Source organism: Limanda limanda, chromosome 18 (genome assembly GCF_963576545.1).
Source record: "Limanda limanda chromosome 18, fLimLim1.1, whole genome shotgun sequence".
Taxonomy (NCBI): Eukaryota; Metazoa; Chordata; class Actinopteri; order Pleuronectiformes; family Pleuronectidae; genus Limanda; species Limanda limanda.
In genome coordinates, this window is record NC_083653.1 from 20498868 (window position 1) to 20519346 (window position 20479).

The 20479-nt window shown below is 42.0% G+C and overlaps 25 non-coding genes across 25 annotated transcripts; all 25 read right to left on the reverse strand.

Annotated features, from left to right (window-relative positions):
• Nucleotides 1-280: 280 nt before the first annotated feature.
• trnag-gcc (transfer RNA glycine (anticodon GCC)) lies at nucleotides 281-351 on the reverse strand. The gene has a single exon. It is a non-coding gene; the product is annotated as a tRNA-Gly (tRNA).
• A 685-nt stretch (nucleotides 352-1036) lies between these two features.
• trnam-cau (transfer RNA methionine (anticodon CAU)) lies at nucleotides 1037-1109 on the reverse strand. Its single transcript has one exon. It is a non-coding gene; the product is annotated as a tRNA-Met (tRNA).
• A 473-nt stretch (nucleotides 1110-1582) lies between these two features.
• trnag-gcc (transfer RNA glycine (anticodon GCC)) lies at nucleotides 1583-1653 on the reverse strand. The gene has a single exon. It is a non-coding gene; the product is annotated as a tRNA-Gly (tRNA).
• Nucleotides 1654-2884: 1231 nt separating this feature from the next.
• Nucleotides 2885-2955, reverse strand: trnag-gcc (transfer RNA glycine (anticodon GCC)). Its single transcript has one exon. It is a non-coding gene; the product is annotated as a tRNA-Gly (tRNA).
• Nucleotides 2956-4058: 1103 nt separating this feature from the next.
• On the reverse strand, nucleotides 4059-4131 carry trnam-cau (transfer RNA methionine (anticodon CAU)). The gene has a single exon. It is a non-coding gene; the product is annotated as a tRNA-Met (tRNA).
• A 1229-nt stretch (nucleotides 4132-5360) lies between these two features.
• trnam-cau (transfer RNA methionine (anticodon CAU)) lies at nucleotides 5361-5433 on the reverse strand. The gene has a single exon. It is a non-coding gene; the product is annotated as a tRNA-Met (tRNA).
• A 473-nt stretch (nucleotides 5434-5906) lies between these two features.
• On the reverse strand, nucleotides 5907-5977 carry trnag-gcc (transfer RNA glycine (anticodon GCC)). Its single transcript has one exon. It is a non-coding gene; the product is annotated as a tRNA-Gly (tRNA).
• A 685-nt stretch (nucleotides 5978-6662) lies between these two features.
• Nucleotides 6663-6735, reverse strand: trnam-cau (transfer RNA methionine (anticodon CAU)). Its single transcript has one exon. It is a non-coding gene; the product is annotated as a tRNA-Met (tRNA).
• Nucleotides 6736-7202: 467 nt separating this feature from the next.
• trnag-gcc (transfer RNA glycine (anticodon GCC)) lies at nucleotides 7203-7273 on the reverse strand. Its single transcript has one exon. It is a non-coding gene; the product is annotated as a tRNA-Gly (tRNA).
• A 685-nt stretch (nucleotides 7274-7958) lies between these two features.
• On the reverse strand, nucleotides 7959-8031 carry trnam-cau (transfer RNA methionine (anticodon CAU)). Its single transcript has one exon. It is a non-coding gene; the product is annotated as a tRNA-Met (tRNA).
• Nucleotides 8032-8498: 467 nt separating this feature from the next.
• trnag-gcc (transfer RNA glycine (anticodon GCC)) lies at nucleotides 8499-8569 on the reverse strand. Its single transcript has one exon. It is a non-coding gene; the product is annotated as a tRNA-Gly (tRNA).
• Nucleotides 8570-9254: 685 nt separating this feature from the next.
• Nucleotides 9255-9327, reverse strand: trnam-cau (transfer RNA methionine (anticodon CAU)). The gene has a single exon. It is a non-coding gene; the product is annotated as a tRNA-Met (tRNA).
• A 468-nt stretch (nucleotides 9328-9795) lies between these two features.
• Nucleotides 9796-9866, reverse strand: trnag-gcc (transfer RNA glycine (anticodon GCC)). The gene has a single exon. It is a non-coding gene; the product is annotated as a tRNA-Gly (tRNA).
• A 685-nt stretch (nucleotides 9867-10551) lies between these two features.
• trnam-cau (transfer RNA methionine (anticodon CAU)) lies at nucleotides 10552-10624 on the reverse strand. The gene has a single exon. It is a non-coding gene; the product is annotated as a tRNA-Met (tRNA).
• Nucleotides 10625-11092: 468 nt separating this feature from the next.
• Nucleotides 11093-11163, reverse strand: trnag-gcc (transfer RNA glycine (anticodon GCC)). The gene has a single exon. It is a non-coding gene; the product is annotated as a tRNA-Gly (tRNA).
• Nucleotides 11164-11832: 669 nt separating this feature from the next.
• On the reverse strand, nucleotides 11833-11905 carry trnam-cau (transfer RNA methionine (anticodon CAU)). The gene has a single exon. It is a non-coding gene; the product is annotated as a tRNA-Met (tRNA).
• Nucleotides 11906-12378: 473 nt separating this feature from the next.
• On the reverse strand, nucleotides 12379-12449 carry trnag-gcc (transfer RNA glycine (anticodon GCC)). Its single transcript has one exon. It is a non-coding gene; the product is annotated as a tRNA-Gly (tRNA).
• A 685-nt stretch (nucleotides 12450-13134) lies between these two features.
• Nucleotides 13135-13207, reverse strand: trnam-cau (transfer RNA methionine (anticodon CAU)). The gene has a single exon. It is a non-coding gene; the product is annotated as a tRNA-Met (tRNA).
• Nucleotides 13208-13680: 473 nt separating this feature from the next.
• Nucleotides 13681-13751, reverse strand: trnag-gcc (transfer RNA glycine (anticodon GCC)). Its single transcript has one exon. It is a non-coding gene; the product is annotated as a tRNA-Gly (tRNA).
• A 1231-nt stretch (nucleotides 13752-14982) lies between these two features.
• On the reverse strand, nucleotides 14983-15053 carry trnag-gcc (transfer RNA glycine (anticodon GCC)). Its single transcript has one exon. It is a non-coding gene; the product is annotated as a tRNA-Gly (tRNA).
• A 1103-nt stretch (nucleotides 15054-16156) lies between these two features.
• trnam-cau (transfer RNA methionine (anticodon CAU)) lies at nucleotides 16157-16229 on the reverse strand. Its single transcript has one exon. It is a non-coding gene; the product is annotated as a tRNA-Met (tRNA).
• Nucleotides 16230-18305: 2076 nt separating this feature from the next.
• Nucleotides 18306-18378, reverse strand: trnam-cau (transfer RNA methionine (anticodon CAU)). The gene has a single exon. It is a non-coding gene; the product is annotated as a tRNA-Met (tRNA).
• Nucleotides 18379-18851: 473 nt separating this feature from the next.
• On the reverse strand, nucleotides 18852-18922 carry trnag-gcc (transfer RNA glycine (anticodon GCC)). Its single transcript has one exon. It is a non-coding gene; the product is annotated as a tRNA-Gly (tRNA).
• Nucleotides 18923-19607: 685 nt separating this feature from the next.
• On the reverse strand, nucleotides 19608-19680 carry trnam-cau (transfer RNA methionine (anticodon CAU)). Its single transcript has one exon. It is a non-coding gene; the product is annotated as a tRNA-Met (tRNA).
• A 473-nt stretch (nucleotides 19681-20153) lies between these two features.
• trnag-gcc (transfer RNA glycine (anticodon GCC)) lies at nucleotides 20154-20224 on the reverse strand. Its single transcript has one exon. It is a non-coding gene; the product is annotated as a tRNA-Gly (tRNA).
• Nucleotides 20225-20479: the final 255 nt, after the last annotated feature.

The following is a 20479-nucleotide window of genomic DNA, read 5'->3' on the forward strand; positions in this document are numbered from 1 at the left end:
CAAAACCGATGGTTGCTGTCAAAACTTTGAATAATCCAGAACAAGAGTCATACAAGATGACATATCAGTGTTTGTAAATTGATTTTGAACCAGTTAACAATGAGCATAATAAATCAATGATCTTAATCCTCTTGGAGCAGGGTGGGGTTAACAGCCCATGTGGACTTTACTGCAAACGACAGAACCAACACCAGTGTGCTTTAGACTAGAAGGAGGCTATGGACATAGCAATCAATATACCCACACTTGAGATGTAAATCATTGGCTAAAGATACTCCGTTGCATTAGCCGGGAATCGAACCCGGGCCTCCCGCGTGGCAGGCAAGAATTCTACCACTGAACCACCAATGCTTGTACATGCCTTTTTACGATTTGGATTTTTCAAAAAATGCACTCTTACAGGAACCTTTTGGCCTGCCAGGACAATTTATCGGATGTTTAAACCACTTCACAGACCCCTAGGAAGTTTTGGAATGACAATAAATCTTCCTGAATCTGAAATCTTGAATCTTAGAAAGTTACTCTGTTGTGGGGCTAACAGCCCATGTGGACTTTACTGCAAACGACAGAACCAATACCAGAGAGCCTTTTTTTACGATTTAGAATTTTCCAAAACGCACTCTTAAGGGACCCCAATGCCCTGCCAGGACAAGTTATCTGATGTTTAAACCACTTCAAAGACCCCTAAGAAGTTTTGGAATGACAATAAATCTTCCTGAATCTGAAATCTTGAATGTCAGAAAGTTTATCACTTGTCCAGGTTATGTCAGCTATGGGTGTGCAGAGGCTCTGTCTGCATTCCTGTCAATCTCGATTTTCTGCACATAGCAAAGAAGCACCACATGGTTTGGCCTGCTTTTCACCAGAAATGCAAAACTACTCTTTCATTTCTACAGTGGGAACCAGAAATGCATGTGCCTTCATTCCTCTTTAGTGTCTCCACAGTTTCCCGTCCTTTCCAACTGCACCCTCTATGGAATACACAGTGTAAATGACTTGTTGCAAGGTCGCTCAAAACCTCATGTAAAAAGGCACATGCCCCGTGTGAGGGTTGAACTCACGACCTTCAGATTATGAGACTGACGCGCTGCCTACTGCGCCAACGAGGCCAATGGTACAGAGAAAATATGTGAGAAAAAAAAACGATATTTAAAAGTAGAGGAAATATGAAGGACTACTTGTCAGTCAAATAACCATACGCATCCAACGTCTGAAAATTCGGGATACATGTGTGTATTCTAGAACATTGCTGTCCCGTACTAGGTCCAAATAGTCCAAATGTTATGTACCAAGCCATTCGGACAAAACCGATGGTTGCTGTCAAAACTTTGAATAATCCAGAACAAGAGTCATACAAGATGACATATCAGTGTTTGTAAATTGATTTTGAACCAGTTAACAATGAGCATAATAAATCAATGATCTTAATCCTCTTGGAGCAGGGTGGGGTTAACAGCCCATGTGGACTTTACTGCAAACGACAGAACCAACACCAGTGTGCTTTAGACTAGAAGGAGGCTATGGACATAGCAATCAATATACCCACACTTGAGATGTAAATCATTGGCTAAAGATACTCTGTTGCATTAGCCGGGAATCGAACCCGGGCCTCCCGCGTGGCAGGCGAGAATTCTACCACTGAACCACCAATGCTTGTACATGCCTTTTTACGATTTGGATTTTTCGAAAAACGCACTCTTACAGGAACCCTATGGCCTGCCAGGACAATTTATCGGATGTTTAAACCACTTCACAGACCCCTAGGAAGTTTTGGAATGACAATAAATCTTCCTGAATCTGAAATCTTGAATCTTAGAAAGTTACTCTGTTGTGGGGCTAACAGCCCATGTGGACTTTACTGCAAACGACAGAACCAATACCAGAGAGCCTTTTTTTACGATTTTGAATTTTTCAAAACGCACTCTTAAGGGACCCCAATGCCCTGCCAGGACAATTTATCTGATGTTTAAACCACTTCAAAGACCCCTAAGAAGTTTTGGAATGACAATAAATCTTCCTGAATCTGAAATCTTGAATGTCAGAAAGTTTATCACTTGTCCAGGTTATGTCAGCTATGGGTGTGCAGAGGCTCTGTCTGCATTCCTGTCAATCTCGATTTTCTGCACATAGCAAAGAAGCATCACATGGTTTGGCCTGCTTTTCACCAGAAATGCAAAACTACTCTTTCATTTCTACAGTGGGAACCAGAAATGCATGTGCCTTCATTCCTCTTTAGTGTCTCCACAGTTTCCCGTCCTTTCCAACTGCACCCTCTATGGAATACACAGTGTAAATGACTTGTTGCAAGGTCGCTCAAAACCTCATGTAAAAAGGCACATGCCTTGTGTGAGGGTTGAACTCACGACCTTCAGATTATGAGACTGACGCGCTGCCTACTGCGCCAAGGAGGCCAATGGTACAGAGAAAATATGTGAGAAAAAAAAACGATATTTAAAAGTAGAGGAAATATGAAGGACTACTTGTCAGTCAAATAACCATACGCATCCAACGTCTTTAAATTCGGGATACATGTGTGTATTCTAGAACATTGCTGTCCCGTACTAGGTCCAAATAGTCCAAATGTTATGTACCAAGCCATTAGGACAAAACCGATGGTTGCTGTCAAAACTTTGAATAATCCAGAACAAGAGTCATACAAGATGACATATCAGTGTTTGTAAATTGATTTTGAACCAGTTAACAATGAGCATAATAAATCAATGATCTTAATCCTCTTGGAGCAGGGTGGGGTTAACAGCCCATGTGGACTTTACTGCAAACGACAGAACCAACACCAGTGTGCTTTAGACTAGAAGGAGGCTATGGACATAGCAATCAATATACCCACACTTGAGATGTAAATCATTGGCTAAAGATACTCTGTTGCATTAGCCGGGAATCGAACCCGGGCCTCCCGCGTGGCAGGCGAGAATTCTACCACTGAACCATCAATGCTTGTACATGCCTTTTTACGATTTGGATTTTTCGAAAAACGCACTCTTACAGGAACCCTATGGCCTGCCAGGACAATTTATCGGATGTTTAAACCACTTCACAGACCCCTAGGAAGTTTTGGAATGACAATAAATCTTCCTGAATCTGAAATCTTGAATCTTAGAAAGTTACTCTGTTGTGGGGCTAACAGCCCATGTGGACTTTACTGCAAACGACAGAACCAATACCAGAGAGCCTTTTTTTACGATTTTGAATTTTCCAAAACGCACTCTTAAGGGACCCCAATGCCCTGCCAGGACAATTTATCTGATGTTTAAACCACTTCAAAGACCCCTAAGAAGTTTTGGAATGACAATAAATCTTCCTGAATCTGAAATCTTGAATCTCAGAAAGTTGATCACTTGTCCAGGTTATGTCAGCTATGGGTGTGCAGAGGCTCTGTTTGCATTCCTGTCAATCTCGATTTTCTGCACATAGCAAAGAAGCACCACATGGTTTGGCCTGCTTTTCACCAGAAATGCAAAACTACTCTTTCATTTCTACAGTGGGAACCAGAAATGCATGTGCCTTCATTCCTCTTTAGTGTCTCCACAGTTTCCCGTCCTTTCCAACTGCACAGTGTAAATGACTTGTTGCAACCAATACCAGAGAGCCTTTTTTTACGATTTTGAATTTTCCAAAACGCACTCTTAAGGGACCCCAATGCCCTGCCAGGACAATTTATCTGATGTTTAAACCACTTCAAAGACCCCTAAGAAGTTTTGGAATGACAATAAATCTTCCTGAATCTGAAATCTTGAATGTCAGAAAGTTTATCACTTGTCCAGGTTATGTCAGCTATGGGTGTGCAGAGGCTCTGTCTGCATTCCTGTCAATCTCGATTTTCTGCACATAGCAAAGAAGCATCACATGGTTTGGCCTGCTTTTCACCAGAAATGCAAAACTACTCTTTCATTTCTACAGTGGGAACCAGAAATGCATGTGCCTTCATTCCTCTTTAGTGTCTCCACAGTTTCCCGTCCTTTCCAACTGCACCCTCTATGGAATACACAGTGTAAATGACTTGTTGCAAGGTTGCTCAAAACCTCATGTAAAAAGGCACATGCCTTGTGTGAGGGTTGAACTCACGACCTTCAGATTATGAGACTGACGCGCTGCCTACTGCGCCAACGAGGCCAATGGTACAGAGAAAATATGTGAGAAAAAAAAACGATATTTAAAAGTAGAGGAAATATGAAGGACTACTTGTCAGTCAAATAACCATACGCATCCAACGTCTGAAAATTCGGGATACATGTGTGTATTCTAGAACATTGCTGTCCCGTACTAGGTCCAAATAGTCCAAATGTTATGTACCAAGCCATTCGGACAAAACCGATGGTTGCTGTCAAAACTTTGAATAATCCAGAACAAGAGTCATACAAGATGACATATCAGTGTTTGTAAATTGATTTTGAACCAGTTAACAATGAGCATAATAAATCAATGATCTTAATCCTCTTGGAGCAGGGTGGGGTTAACAGCCCATGTGGACTTTACTGCAAACGACAGAACCAACACCAGTGTGCTTTAGACTAGAAGGAGGCTATGGACATAGCAATCAATATACCCACACTTGAGATGTAAATCATTGGCTAAAGATACTCTGTTGAATTAGCCGGGAATCGAACCCGGGCCTCCCGCGTGGCAGGCGAGAATTCTACCACTGAACCATCAATGCTTGTACATGCCTTTTTACGATTTGGATTTTTCGAAAAACGCACTCTTACAGGAACCCTATGGCCTGCCAGGACAATTTATCGGATGTTTAAACCACTTCACAGACCCCTAGGAAGTTTTGGAATGACAATAAATCTTCCTGAATCTGAAATCTTGAATCTTAGAAAGTTACTCTGTTGTGGGGCTAACAGCCCATGTGGACTTTACTGCAAACGACAGAACCAATACCAGAGAGCCTTTTTTTACGATTTTGAATTTTCCAAAACGCACTCTTAAGGGACCCCAATGCCCTGCCAGGACAATTTATCTGATGTTTAAACCACTTCAAAGACCCCTAAGAAGTTTTGGAATGACAATAAATCTTCCTGAATCTGAAATCTTGAATGTCAGAAAGTTTATCACTTGTCCAGTTTATGTCAGCTATGGGTGTGCAGAGGCTCTGTCTGCATTCCTGTCAATCTCGATTTTCTGCACATAGCAAAGAAGCACCACATGGTTTGGTCTGCTTTTCACCAGAAATGCAAAACTACTCTTTCATTTCTACAGTGGGAACCAGAAATGCATGTGCCTTCATTCCTCTTTAGTGTCTCCACAGTTTCCCGTCCTTTCCAACTGCACCCTCTATGGAATACACAGTGTAAATGACTTGTTGCAAGGTCGCTCAAAACCTCATGTAAAAAGGCACATGCCCCGTGTGAGGGTTGAACTCACGACCTTCAGATTATGAGACTGACGCGCTGCCTACTGCGCCAACGAGGCCAATGGTACAGAGAAAATATGTGAGAAAAAAAAACGATATTTAAAAGTAGAGGAAATATGAAGGACTACTTGTCAGTCAAATAACCATACGCATCCAACGTCTGAAAATTCGGGATACATGTGTGTATTCTAGAACATTGCTGTCCCGTACTGGGTCCAAATAGTCCAAATGTTATGTACCAAGCCATTCGGACAAAACCGATGGTTGCTGTCAAAACTTTGAATAATCCAGAACAAGAGTCATACAAGATGACATATCAGTGTTTGTAAATTGATTTTGAACCAGTTAACAATGAGCATAATAAATCAATGATCTTAATCCTCTTGGAGCGGGGTGGGGTTAACAGCCCATGTGGACTTTACTGCAAACGACAGAACCAACACCAGTGTGCTTTCGACTAGAAGGAGGCTATGGACATAGCAATCAATATACCCACACTTGAGATGTAAATCATTGGCTAAAGATACTCTGTTGCATTAGCCGGGAATCGAACCCGGGCCTCCCGCGTGGCAGGCGAGAATTCTACCACTGAACCACCAATGCTTGTACATGCCTTTTTACGATTTGGAATTTTCAAAAAATGCACTCTTACAGGAACCCTATGGCCTGCCAGGACAATTTATCGGATGTTTAAACCACTTCACAGACCCCTAGGAAGTTTTGGAATGACAATAAATCTTCCTGAATCTGAAATCTTGAATCTTAGAAAGTTACTCTGTTGTGGGGCTAACAGCCCATGTGGACTTTACTGCAAACGACAGAACCAATACCAGAGAGCCTTTTTTTACGATTTTGAATTTTCCAAAACGCACTCTTAAGGGACCCCAATGCCCTGCCAGGACAATTTATCTGATGTTTAAACCACTTCAAAGACCCCTAAGAAGTTTTGGAATGACAATAAATCTTCCTGAATCTGAAATCTTGAATGTCAGAAAGTTTATCACTTGTCCAGGTTATGTCAGCTATGGGTGTGCAGAGGCTCTGTCTGCATTCCTGTCAATCTCGATTTTCTGCACATAGCAAAGAAGCACCACATGGTTTGGCCTGCTTTTCACCAGAAATGCAAAACTACTCTTTCATTTCTACAGTGGGAACCAGAAATGCATGTGCCTTCATTCCTCTTTAGTGTCTCCACAGTTTCCCGTCCTTTCCAACTGCACCCTCTATGGAATACACAGTGTAAATGACTTGTTGCAAGGTCGCTCAAAACCTCATGTAAAAAGGCACATGCCCCGTGTGAGGGTTGAACTCACGACCTTCAGATTATGAGACTGACGCGCTGCCTACTGCGCCAACGAGGCCAATGGTACAGAGAAAATATGTGAGAAAAAAAAACGATATTTAAATTAGAGGAAATATGAAGGACTACTTGTCAGTCAAATAACCATACGCATCCAACGTCTGAAAATTCGGGATACATGTGTGTATTCTAGAACATTGCTGTCCCGTACTAGGTCCAAATAGTCCAAATGTTATGTACCAAGCCATTCGGACAAAACCGATGGTTGCTGTCAAAACTTTGAATAATCCAGAACAAGAGTCATATGACATATCAGTGTTTGTAAATTGATTTTGAACCAGTTAACAATGAGCATAATAAATCAATGATCTTAATCCTCTTGGAGCAGGGTGGGGTTAACAGCCCATGTGGACTTTACTGCAAACGACAGAACCAACACCAGTGTGCTTTAGACTAGAAGGAGGCTATGGACATAGCAATCAATATACCCACACTTGAGATGTAAATCATTGGCTAAAGATACTCTGTTGCATTAGCCGGGAATCGAACCCGGGCCTCCCGCGTGGCAGGCGAGAATTCTACCACTGAACCACCAATGCTTGTACATGCCTTTTTACGATTTGGATTTTTCGAAAAACGCACTCTTACAGGAACCCTATGGCCTGCCAGGACAATTTATCGGATGTTTAAACCACTTCACAGACCCCTAGGAAGTTTTGGAATGACAATAAATCTTCCTGAATCTGAAATCTTGAATCTTAGAAAGTTACTCTGTTGTGGGGCTAACAGCCCATGTGGACTTTACTGCAAACGACAGAACCAATACCAGAGAGCCTTTTTTTACGATTTTGAATTTTCCAAAACGCACTCTTAAGGGACCCCAATGCCCTGCCAGGACAATTTATCTGATGTTTAAACCACTTCAAAGACCCCTAAGAAGTTTTGGAATGACAATAAATCTTCCTGAATCTGAAATCTTGAATGTCAGAAAGTTTATCACTTGTCCAGGTTATGGCAGCTATGGGTGTGCAGAGGCTCTGTCTGCATTCCTGTCAATCTCGATTTTCTGCACATAGCAAAGAAGCACCACATGGTTTGGCCTGCTTTTCACCAGAAATGCAAAACTACTCTTTCATTTCTACAGTGGGAACCAGAAATGCATGTGCCTTCATTCCTCTTTAGTGTCTCCACAGTTTCCCGTCCTTTCCAACTGCACCCTCTATGGAATACACAGTGTAAATGACTTGTTGCAAGGTCGCTCAAAACCTCATGTAAAAAGGCACATGCCCCGTGTGAGGGTTGAACTCACGACCTTCAGATTATGAGACTGACGCGCTGCCTACTGCGCCAACGAGGCCAATGGTACAGAGAAAATATGTGAGAAAAAAAAACGATATTTAAATTAGAGGAAATATGAAGGACTACTTGTCAGTCAAATAACCATACGCATCCAACGTCTGAAAATTCGGGATACATGTGTGTATTCTAGAACATTGCTGTCCCGTACTAGGTCCAAATAGTCCAAATGTTATGTACCAAGCCATTCGGACAAAACCGATGGTTGCTGTCAAAACTTTGAATAATCCAGAACAAGAGTCATATGACAAATCAGTGTTTGTAAATTGATTTTGAACCAGTTAACAATGAGCATAATAAATCAATGATCTTAATCCTCTTGGAGCAGGGTGGGGTTAACAGCCCATGTGGACTTTACTGCAAACGACAGAACCAACACCAGTGTGCTTTAGACTAGAAGGAGGCTATGGACATAGCAATCAATATACCCACACTTGAGATGTAAATCATTGGCTAAAGATACTCTGTTGCATTAGCCGGGAATCGAACCCGGGCCTCCCGCGTGGCAGGCGAGAATTCTACCACTGAACCACCAATGCTTGTACATGCCTTTTTACGATTTGGATTTTTCGAAAAACGCACTCTTACAGGAACCCTATGGCCTGCCAGGACAATTTATCGGATGTTTAAACCACTTCACAGACCCCTAGGAAGTTTTGGAATGACAATAAATCTTCCTGAATCTGAAATCTTGAATCTTAGAAAGTTACTCTGTTGTGGGGCTAACAGCCCATGTGGACTTTACTGCAAACGACAGAACCAATACCAGAGAGCCTTTTTTTACGATTTTGAATTTTCCAAAACGCACTCTTAAGGGACCCCAATGCCCTGCCAGGACAATTTATCTGATGTTTAAACCACTTCAAAGACCCCTAAGAAGTTTTGGAATGACAATAAATCTTCCTGAATCTGAAATCTTGAATGTCAGAAAGTTTATCACTTGTCCAGGTTATGGCAGCTATGGGTGTGCAGAGGCTCTGTCTGCATTCCTGTCAATCTCGATTTTCTGCACATAGCAAAGAAGCACCACATGGTTTGGCCTGCTTTTCACCAGAAATGCAAAACTACTCTTTCATTTCTACAGTGGGAACCAGAAATGCATGTGCCTTCATTCCTCTTTAGTGTCTCCACAGTTTCCCGTCCTTTCCAACTGCACCCTCTATGGAATACACAGTGTAAATGACTTGTTGCAAGGTCGCTCAAAACCTCATGTAAAAAGGCACATGCCCCGTGTGAGGGTTGAACTCACAACCTTCAGATTATGAGACTGACGCGCTGCCTACTGCGCCAACGAGGCCAATGGTACAGAGAAAATATGTGAGAAAAAAAAACGATATTTAAAAGTAGAGGAAATATGAAGGACTACTTGTCAGTCAAATAACCATACGCATCCAACGTCTGAAAATTCGGGATACATGTGTGTATTCTAGAACATTGCTGTCCCGTACTAGGTCCAAATAGTCCAAATGTTATGTACCAAGCCATTCGGACAAAACCGATGGTTGCTGTCAAAACTTTGAATAATCCAGAACAAGAGTCATATGACATATCAGTGTTTGTAAATTGATTTTGAACCAGTTAACAATGAGCATAATAAATCAATGATCTTAATCCTCTTGGAGCAGGGTGGGGTTAACAGCCCATGTGGACTTTACTGCAAACGACAGAACCAACACCAGTGTGCTTTAGACTAGAAGGAGGCTATGGACATAGCAATCAATATACCCACACTTGAGATGTAAATCATTGGCTAAAGATACTCTGTTGCATTAGCCGGGAATCGAACCCGGGCCTCCCGCGTGGCAGGCGAGAATTCTACCACTGAACCACCAATGCTTGTACATGCCTTTTTACGATTTGGATTTTTCGAAAAACGCACTCTTACAGGAACCCTATGGCCTGCCAGGACAATTTATCGGATGTTTAAACCACTTCACAGACCCCTAGGAAGTTTTGGAATGACAATAAATCTTCCTGAATCTGAAATCTTGAATCTTAGAAAGTTACTCTGTTGTGGGGCTAACAGCCCATGTGGACTTTACTGCAAACGACAGAACCAATACCAGAGAGCCTTTTTTTACGATTTTGAATTTTCCAAAACGCACTCTTAAGGGACCCCAATGCCCTGCCAGGACAATTTATCTGATGTTTAAACCACTTCAAAGACCCCTAAGAAGTTTTGGAATGACAATAAATCTTCCTGAATCTGAAATCTTGAATGTCAGAAAGTTTATCACTTGTCCAGGTTATGGCAGCTATGGGTGTGCAGAGGCTCTGTCTGCATTCCTGTCAATCTCGATTTTCTGCACATAGCAAAGAAGCACCACATGGTTTGGCCTGCTTTTCACCAGAAATGCAAAACTACTCTTTCATTTCTACAGTGGGAACCAGAAATGCATGTGCCTTCATTCCTCTTTAGTGTCTCCACAGTTTCCCGTCCTTTCCAACTGCACCCTCTATGGAATACACAGTGTAAATGACTTGTTGCAAGGTCGCTCAAAACCTCATGTAAAAAGGCACATGCCCCGTGTGAGGGTTGAACTCACAACCTTCAGATTATGAGACTGACGCGCTGCCTACTGCGCCAACGAGGCCAATGGTACAGAGAAAATATGTGAGAAAAAAAAACGATATTTAAAAGTAGAGGAAATATGAAGGACTACTTGTCAGTCAAATAACCATACGCATCCAACGTCTGAAAATTCGGGATACATGTGTGTATTCTAGAACATTGCTGTCCCGTACTAGGTCCAAATAGTCCAAATGTTATGTACCAAGCCATTCGGACAAAACCGATGGTTGCTGTCAAAACTTTGAATAATCCAGAACAAGAGTCATATGACATATCAGTGTTTGTAAATTGATTTTGAACCAGTTAACAATGAGCATAATAAATCAATGATCTTAATCCTCTTGGAGCAGGGTGGGGTTAACAGCCCATGTGGACTTTACTGCAAACGACAGAACCAACACCAGTGTGCTTTAGACTAGAAGGAGGCTATGGACATAGCAATCAATATACCCACACTTGAGATGTAAATCATTGGCTAAAGATACTCTGTTGCATTAGCCGGGAATCGAACCCGGGCCTCCCGCGTGGCAGGCGAGAATTCTACCACTGAACCACCAATGCTTGTACATGCCTTTTTACGATTTGGATTTTTCGAAAAACGCACTCTTACAGGAACCCTATGGCCTGCCAGGACAATTTATCGGATGTTTAAACCACTTCACAGACCCCTAGGAAGTTTTGGAATGACAATAATTCTTCCTGAATCTGAAATCTTGAATCTTAGAAAGTTACTCTGTTGTGGGGCTAACAGCCCATGTGGACTTTACTGCAAACGACAGAACCAATACCAGAGAGCCTTTTTTTACGATTTTGAATTTTCCAAAACGCACTCTTAAGGGACCCCAATGCCCTGCCAGGACAATTTATCTGATGTTTAAACCACTTCAAAGACCCCTAAGAAGTTTTGGAATGACAATAAATCTTCCTGAATCTGAAATCTTGAATGTCAGAAAGTTGATCACTTGTCCAGGTTATGTCAGCTATGGGTGTGCAGAGGCTCTGTCTGCATTCCTGTCAATCTCGATTTTCTGCACATAGCAAAGAAGTATCACATGGTTTGGCCTGCTTTTCACCAGAAATGCAAAACTACTCTTTCATTTCTACAGTGGGAACCAGAAATGCATGTGCCTTCATTCCTCTTTAGTGTCTCCACAGTTTCCCGTCCTTTCCAACTGCACAGTGTAAATGACTTGTTGCAAGGTCACTCAAAACCTCATGTAAAAAGGCACGTGCCCCGTGTGAGGGTTGAACTCACAACCTTCAGATTATGAGACTGACGCGCTGCCTACTGCGCCAATGAGGCAAATGGTACAGAGAAAATATGTGAGAAAAAAAACCGATATTTAAAAGTAGAGGAAATATGAAGGACTACTTGTCAGTCAAATAACCATACGCATCCAACGTCTGAAAATTCGAGATACATGTGTGTATTCTAGAAAATTGCTGTCCCGTACTGGGTCCAAATAGTCCAAATGTTATGTACCAAGCCATTCGGACAAAACCGATGGTTGCTGTCAAAACTTTGAATAATCCAGAACAAGAGTCATACAAGATGACATATCAGTGTTTGTAAATTGATTTTGAACCAGTTAACAATGAGCATAATAAATCAATGATCTTAATCCTCTTGGAGCAGGGTGGGGTTAACAGCCCATGTGGACTTTACTGCAAACGACAGAACCAACACCAGTGTGCTTTAGACTAGAAGGAGGCTATGGACATAGCAATCAATATACCCACACTTGAGATGTAAATCATTGGCTAAAGATACTCCGTTGCATTAGCCGGGAATCGAACCCGGGCCTCCCGCGTGGCAGGCAAGAATTCTACCACTGAACCACCAATGCTTGTACATGCCTTTTTACGATTTGGATTTTTCAAAAAATGCACTCTTACAGGAACCTTTTGGCCTGCCAGGACAATTTATCGGATGTTTAAACCACTTCACAGACCCCTAGGAAGTTTTGGAATGACAATAAATCTTCCTGAATCTGAAATCTTGAATCTTAGAAAGTTACTCTGTTGTGGGGCTAACAGCCCATGTGGACTTTACTGCAAACGACAGAACCAATACCAGAGAGCCTTTTTTTACGATTTAGAATTTTCCAAAACGCACTCTTAAGGGACCCCAATGCCCTGCCAGGACAAGTTATCTGATGTTTAAACCACTTCAAAGACCCCTAAGAAGTTTTGGAATGACAATAAATCTTCCTGAATCTGAAATCTTGAATGTCAGAAAGTTTATCACTTGTCCAGGTTATGTCAGCTATGGGTGTGCAGAGGCTCTGTCTGCATTCCTGTCAATCTCGATTTTCTGCACATAGCAAAGAAGCACCACATGGTTTGGCCTGCTTTTCACCAGAAATGCAAAACTACTCTTTCATTTCTACAGTGGGAACCAGAAATGCATGTGCCTTCATTCCTCTTTAGTGTCTCCACAGTTTCCCGTCCTTTCCAACTGCACCCTCTATGGAATACACAGTGTAAATGACTTGTTGCAAGGTCGCTCAAAACCTCATGTAAAAAGGCACATGCCCCGTGTGAGGGTTGAACTCACGACCTTCAGATTATGAGACTGACGCGCTGCCTACTGCGCCAACGAGGCCAATGGTACAGAGAAAATATGTGAGAAAAAAAAACGATATTTAAAAGTAGAGGAAATATGAAGGACTACTTGTCAGTCAAATAACCATACGCATCCAACGTCTGAAAATTCGGGATACATGTGTGTATTCTAGAACATTGCTGTCCCGTACTAGGTCCAAATAGTCCAAATGTTATGTACCAAGCCATTCGGACAAAACCGATGGTTGCTGTCAAAACTTTGAATAATCCAGAACAAGAGTCATACAAGATGACATATCAGTGTTTGTAAATTGATTTTGAACCAGTTAACAATGAGCATAATAAATCAATGATCTTAATCCTCTTGGAGCAGGGTGGGGTTAACAGCCCATGTGGACTTTACTGCAAACGACAGAACCAACACCAGTGTGCTTTAGACTAGAAGGAGGCTATGGACATAGCAATCAATATACCCACACTTGAGATGTAAATCATTGGCTAAAGATACTCTGTTGCATTAGCCGGGAATCGAACCCGGGCCTCCCGCGTGGCAGGCGAGAATTCTACCACTGAACCACCAATGCTTGTACATGCCTTTTTACGATTTGGATTTTTCGAAAAACGCACTCTTACAGGAACCCTATGGCCTGCCAGGACAATTTATCGGATGTTTAAACCACTTCACAGACCCCTAGGAAGTTTTGGAATGACAATAAATCTTCCTGAATCTGAAATCTTGAATCTTAGAAAGTTACTCTGTTGTGGGGCTAACAGCCCATGTGGACTTTACTGCAAACGACAGAACCAATACCAGAGAGCCTTTTTTTACGATTTTGAATTTTTCAAAACGCACTCTTAAGGGACCCCAATGCCCTGCCAGGACAATTTATCTGATGTTTAAACCACTTCAAAGACCCCTAAGAAGTTTTGGAATGACAATAAATCTTCCTGAATCTGAAATCTTGAATGTCAGAAAGTTTATCACTTGTCCAGGTTATGTCAGCTATGGGTGTGCAGAGGCTCTGTCTGCATTCCTGTCAATCTCGATTTTCTGCACATAGCAAAGAAGCATCACATGGTTTGGCCTGCTTTTCACCAGAAATGCAAAACTACTCTTTCATTTCTACAGTGGGAACCAGAAATGCATGTGCCTTCATTCCTCTTTAGTGTCTCCACAGTTTCCCGTCCTTTCCAACTGCACCCTCTATGGAATACACAGTGTAAATGACTTGTTGCAAGGTCGCTCAAAACCTCATGTAAAAAGGCACATGCCTTGTGTGAGGGTTGAACTCACGACCTTCAGATTATGAGACTGACGCGCTGCCTACTGCGCCAAGGAGGCCAATGGTACAGAGAAAATATGTGAGAAAAAAAAACGATATTTAAAAGTAGAGGAAATATGAAGGACTACTTGTCAGTCAAATAACCATACGCATCCAACGTCTGAAAATTCGGGATACATGTGTGTATTCTAGAACATTGCTGTCCCGTACTAGGTCCAAATAGTCCAAATGTTATGTACCAAGCCATTCGGACAAAACCGATGGTTGCTGTCAAAACTTTGAATAATCCAGAACAAGAGTCATACAAGATGACATATCAGTGTTTGTAAATTGATTTTGAACCAGTTAACAATGAGCATAATAAATCAATGATCTTAATCCTCTTGGAGCAGGGTGGGGTTAACAGCCCATGTGGACTTTACTGCAAACGACAGAACCAACACCAGTGTGCTTTAGACTAGAAGGAGGCTATGGACATAGCAATCAATATACCCACACTTGAGATGTAAATCATTGGCTAAAGATACTCTGTTGCATTAGCCGGGAATCGAACCCGGGCCTCCCGCGTGGCAGGCGAGAATTCTACCACTGAACCATCAATGCTTGTACATGCCTTTTTACGATTTGGATTTTTCGAAAAACGCACTCTTACAGGAACCCTATGGCCTGCCAGGACAATTTATCGGATGTTTAAACCACTTCACAGACCCCTAGGAAGTTTTGGAATGACAATAAATCTTCCTGAATCTGAAATCTTGAATCTTAGAAAGTTACTCTGTTGTGGGGCTAACAGCCCATGTGGACTTTACTGCAAACGACAGAACCAATACCAGAGAGCCTTTTTTTACGATTTAGAATTTTCCAAAACGCACTCTTAAGGGACCCCAATGCCCTGCCAGGACAATTTATCTGATGTTTAAACCACTTCAAAGACCCCTAAGAAGTTTTGGAATGACAATAAATCTTCCTGAATCTGAAATCTTGAATCTCAGAAAGTTGATCACTTGTCCAGGTTATGTCAGCTATGGGTGTGCAGAGGCTCTGTTTGCATTCCTGTCAATCTCGATTTTCTGCACATAGCAAAGAAGCACCACATGGTTTGGCCTGCTTTTCACCAGAAATGCAAAACTACTCTTTCATTTCTACAGTGGGAACCAGAAATGCATGTGCCTTCATTCCTCTTTAGTGTCTCCACAGTTTCCCGTCCTTTCCAACTGCACAGTGTAAATGACTTGTTGCAACCAATACCAGAGAGCCTTTTTTTACGATTTTGAATTTTCCAAAACGCACTCTTAAGGGACCCCAATGCCCTGCCAGGACAATTTATCTGATGTTTAAACCACTTCAAAGACCCCTAAGAAGTTTTGGAATGACAATAAATCTTCCTGAATCTGAAATCTTGAATGTCAGAAAGTTTATCACTTGTCCAGGTTATGTCAGCTATGGGTGTGCAGAGGCTCTGTCTGCATTCCCGTCAATCTCGATTTTCTGCACATAGCAAAGAAGCATCACATGGTTTGGCCTGCTTTTCACCAGAAATGCAAAACTACTCTTTCATTTCTACAGTGGGAACCAGAAATGCATGTGCCTTCATTCCTCTTTAGTGTCTCCACAGTTTCCCGTCCTTTCCAACTGCACCCTCTATGGAATACACAGTGTAAATGACTTGTTGCAAGGTCGCTCAAAACCTCATGTAAAAAGGCACATGCCTTGTGTGAGGGTTGAACTCACGACCTTCAGATTATGAGACTGACGCGCTGCCTACTGCGCCAACGAGGCCAATGGTACAGAGAAAATATGTGAGAAAAAAAAACGATATTTAAAAGTAGAGGAAATATGAAGGACTACTTGTCAGTCAAATAACCATACGCATCCAACGTCTGAAAATTCGGGATACATGTGTGTATTCTAGAACATTGCTGTCCCGTACTAGGTCCAAATAGTCCAAATGTTATGTACCAAGCCATTCGGACAAAACCGATGGTTGCTGTCAAAACTTTGAATAATCCAGAACAAGAGTCATACAAGATGACATATCAGTGTTTGTAAATTGATTTTGAACCAGTTAACAATGAGCATAATAAATCAATGATCTTAATCCTCTTGGAGCAGGGTGGGGTTAACAGCCCATGTGGACTTTACTGCAAACGACAGAACCAACACCAGTGTGCTTTAGACTAGAAGGAGGCTATGGACATAGCAATCAATATACCCACACTTGAGATGTAAATCATTGGCTAAAGATACTCTGTTGAATTAGCCGGGAATCGAACCCGGGCCTCCCGCGTGGCAGGCGAGAATTCTACCACTGAACCATCAATGCTTGTACATGCCTTTTTACGATTTGGATTTTTCGAAAAACGCACTCTTACAGGAACCCTATGGCCTGCCAGGACAATTTATCGGATGTTTAAACCACTTCACAGACCCCTAGGAAGTTTTGGAATGACAATAAATCTTCCTGAATCTGAAATCTTGAATCTTAGAAAGTTACTCTGTTGTGGGGCTAACAGCCCATGTGGACTTCACTCAAAACCTCATGTAAAAAGGCACATTCCCCGTGTGAGGGTTGAACTCACGACCTTCAGATTATGAGACTGACGCGCTGCCTACTGCGCCAATGAGGCCAATGGTACAGAGAAAATATGTGAGAAAAAAAAACGATATTTAAAAGTAGAGGAAATATGAAGGACTACTTGTCAGTCAAATAACCATACACATCCAACGTCTGAAAATTCGGGATACATGTGTGTATTCTAGAAAATTGCTGTCCCGTACTGGGTCCAAATAGTCCAAATGTTATGTACCAAGCCATTCGGACAATACCGATGGTTGCTGTCAAAACTTTGAATAATCCAGAACAAGAGTCATACAAGATGACATATCAGTGTTTGTAAATTGATTTTGAACCAGTTAACAATGAGCATAATAAATCAATGATCTTAATCCTCTTGGAGCAGGGTGGGGTTAACAGCCCATGTGGACTTTACTGCAAACGACAGAACCAACACCAGTGTGCTTTAGACTAGAAGGAGGCTATGGACATAGCAATCAATATACCCACACTTGAGATGTAAATCATTGGCTAAAGATACTCCGTTGCATTAGCCGGGAATCGAACCCGGGCCTCCCGCGTGGCAGGCAAAATTCTACCACTGAACCACCAATGCTTGTACATGCCTTTTTACGATTTGGATTTTTCAAAAAATGCACTCTTACAGGAACCTTTTGGCCTGCCAGGACAATTTATCGGATGTTTAAACCACTTCACAGACCCCTAGGAAGTTTTGGAATGACAATAAATCTTCCTGAATCTGAAATCTTGAATCTTAGAAAGTTACTCTGTTGTGGGGCTAACAGCCCATGTGGACTTTACTGCAAACGACAGAACCAATACCAGAGAGCCTTTTTTTACGATTTTGAATTTTCCAAAACGCACTCTTAAGGGACCCCAATGCCCTGCCAGGACAAGTTATCTGATGTTTAAACCACTTCAAAGACCCCTAAGAAGTTTTGGAATGACAATAAATCTTCCTGAATCTGAAATCTTGAATGTCAGAAAGTTGATCACTTGTCCAGGTTATGTCAGCTATGGGTGTGCAGAGGCTCTGTCTGCATTCCTGTCAATCTCGATTTTCTGCACATAGCAAAGAAGCACCACATGGTTTGGCCTGCTTTTCACCAGAAATGCAAAACTACTCTTTCATTTCTACAGTGGGAACCAGAAATGCATGTGCCTTCATTCCTCTTTAGTGTCTCCACAGTTTCCCGTCCTTTCCAACTGCACCCTCTATGGAATACACAGTGTAAATGACTTGTTGCAAGGTCGCTCAAAACCTCATGTAAAAAGGCACATGCCCCGTGTGAGGGTTGAACTCACGACCTTCAGATTATGAGACTGACGCGCTGCCTACTGCGCCAACGAGGCCAATGGTACAGAGAAAATATGTGAGAAAAAAAAACGATATTTAAAAGTAGAGGAAATATGAAGGACTACTTGTCAGTCAAATAACCATACGCATCCAACGTCTGAAAATTCGGGATACATGTGTGTATTCTAGAACATTGCTGTCCCGTACTGGGTCCAAATAGTCCAAATGTTATGTACCAAGCCATTCGGACAAAACCGATGGTTGCTGTCAAAACTTTGAATAATCCAGAACAAGAGTCATACAAGATGACATATCAGTGTTTGTAAATTGATTTTGAACCAGTTAACAATGAGCATAATAAATCAATGATCTTAATCCTCTTGGAGCAGGGTGGGGTTAACAGCCCATGTGGACTTTACTGCAAACGACAGAACCAACACCAGTGTGCTTTAGACTAGAAGGAGGCTATGGACATAGCAATCAATATACCCACACTTGAGATGTAAATCATTGGCTAAAGATACTCTGTTGCATTAGCCGGGAATCGAACCCGGGCCTCCCGCGTGGCAGGCGAGAATTCTACCACTGAACCACCAATGCTTGTACATGCCTTTTTGCGATTTGGATTTTTCGAAAAACGCACTCTTACAGGAACCCTATGGCCTGCCAGGACAATTTATCGGATGGTTAAACCACTTCACAGACCCCTAGGAAGTTTTGGAATGACAATAAATCTTCCTGAATCTGAAATCTTGAATCTTAGAAAGTTACTCTGTTGTGGGGCTAACAGCCCATGTGGACTTTACTGCAAACGACAGAACCAATACCAGAGAGCCTTTTTTTACGATTTTGAATTTTCCAAAACGCACTCTTAAGGGACCCCAATGCCCTGCCAGGACAATTTATCTGATGTTTAAACCACTTCAAAGACCCCTAAGAAGTTTTGGAATGACAATAAATCTTCCTGAATCTGAAATCTTGAATGTCAGAAAGTTTATCACTTGTCCAGGTTATGTCAGCTATGGGTGTGCAGAGGCTCTGTCTGCATTCCTGTCAATCTCGATTTTCTGCACATAGCAAAGAAGCACCACATGGTTTGGCCTGCTTTTCACCAGAAATGCAAAACTACTCTTTCATTTCTACAGTGGGAACCAGAAATGCATGTGCCTTCATTCCTCTTTAGTGTCTCCACAGTTTCCCGTCCTTTCCAACTGCACCCTCTATGGAATACACAGTGTAAATGACTTGTTGCAAGGTCGCTCAAAACCTCATGTAAAAAGGCACATGCCCCGTGTGAGGGTTGAACTCACGACCTTCAGATTATGAGACTGACGCGCTGCCTACTGCGCCAACGAGGCCAATGGTACAGAGAAAATATGTGAGAAAAAAAAACGATATTTAAAAGTAGAGGAAATATGAAGGACTACTTGTCAGTCAAATAACCATACGCATCCAACGTCGGAAAATTCGGGATACATGTGTGTATTGTAGAACATTGCTGTCCCGTACTAGGTCCAAATAGTCCAAATGTTATGTACCAAGCCATTTGGACAAAACCGATGGTTGTTGTCAAAACTTTGAATAATCCAGAACAAGAGTCATACAAGATGACTTATCAGTGTTTGTAAATTGATTTTGAACCAGTTAACAATGAGCATAATAAATCAATGATCTTAATCCTCTTGGAGCAGGGTGGGGTTAACAGCCCATGTGGACTTTACTGCAAACGACAGAACCAACACCAGTGTGCTTTAGACTAGAAGGAGGCTATGGACATAGCAATCAATATACCCACACTTGAGATGTAAATCATTGGCTAAAGATACTCTGTTGCATTAGCCGGGAATCGAACCCGGGCCTCCCGCGTGGCAGGCGAGAATTCTACCACTGAACCACCAATGCTTGTACATGCCTTTTTACGATTTGGATTTTTCCAAAAACGCACTCTTACAGGAACCCTATGGCCTGCCAGGACAATTTATCGGATGGTTAAACCACTTCACAGACCCCTAGGAAGTTTTGGAATGACAATAAATCTTCCTGAATCTGAAATCTTGAATCTTAGAAAGTTACTCTGTTGTGGGGCTAACAGCCCATGTGGACTTTACTGCAAACGACAGAACCAATACCAGAGAGCCTTTTTTTACGATTTTGAAT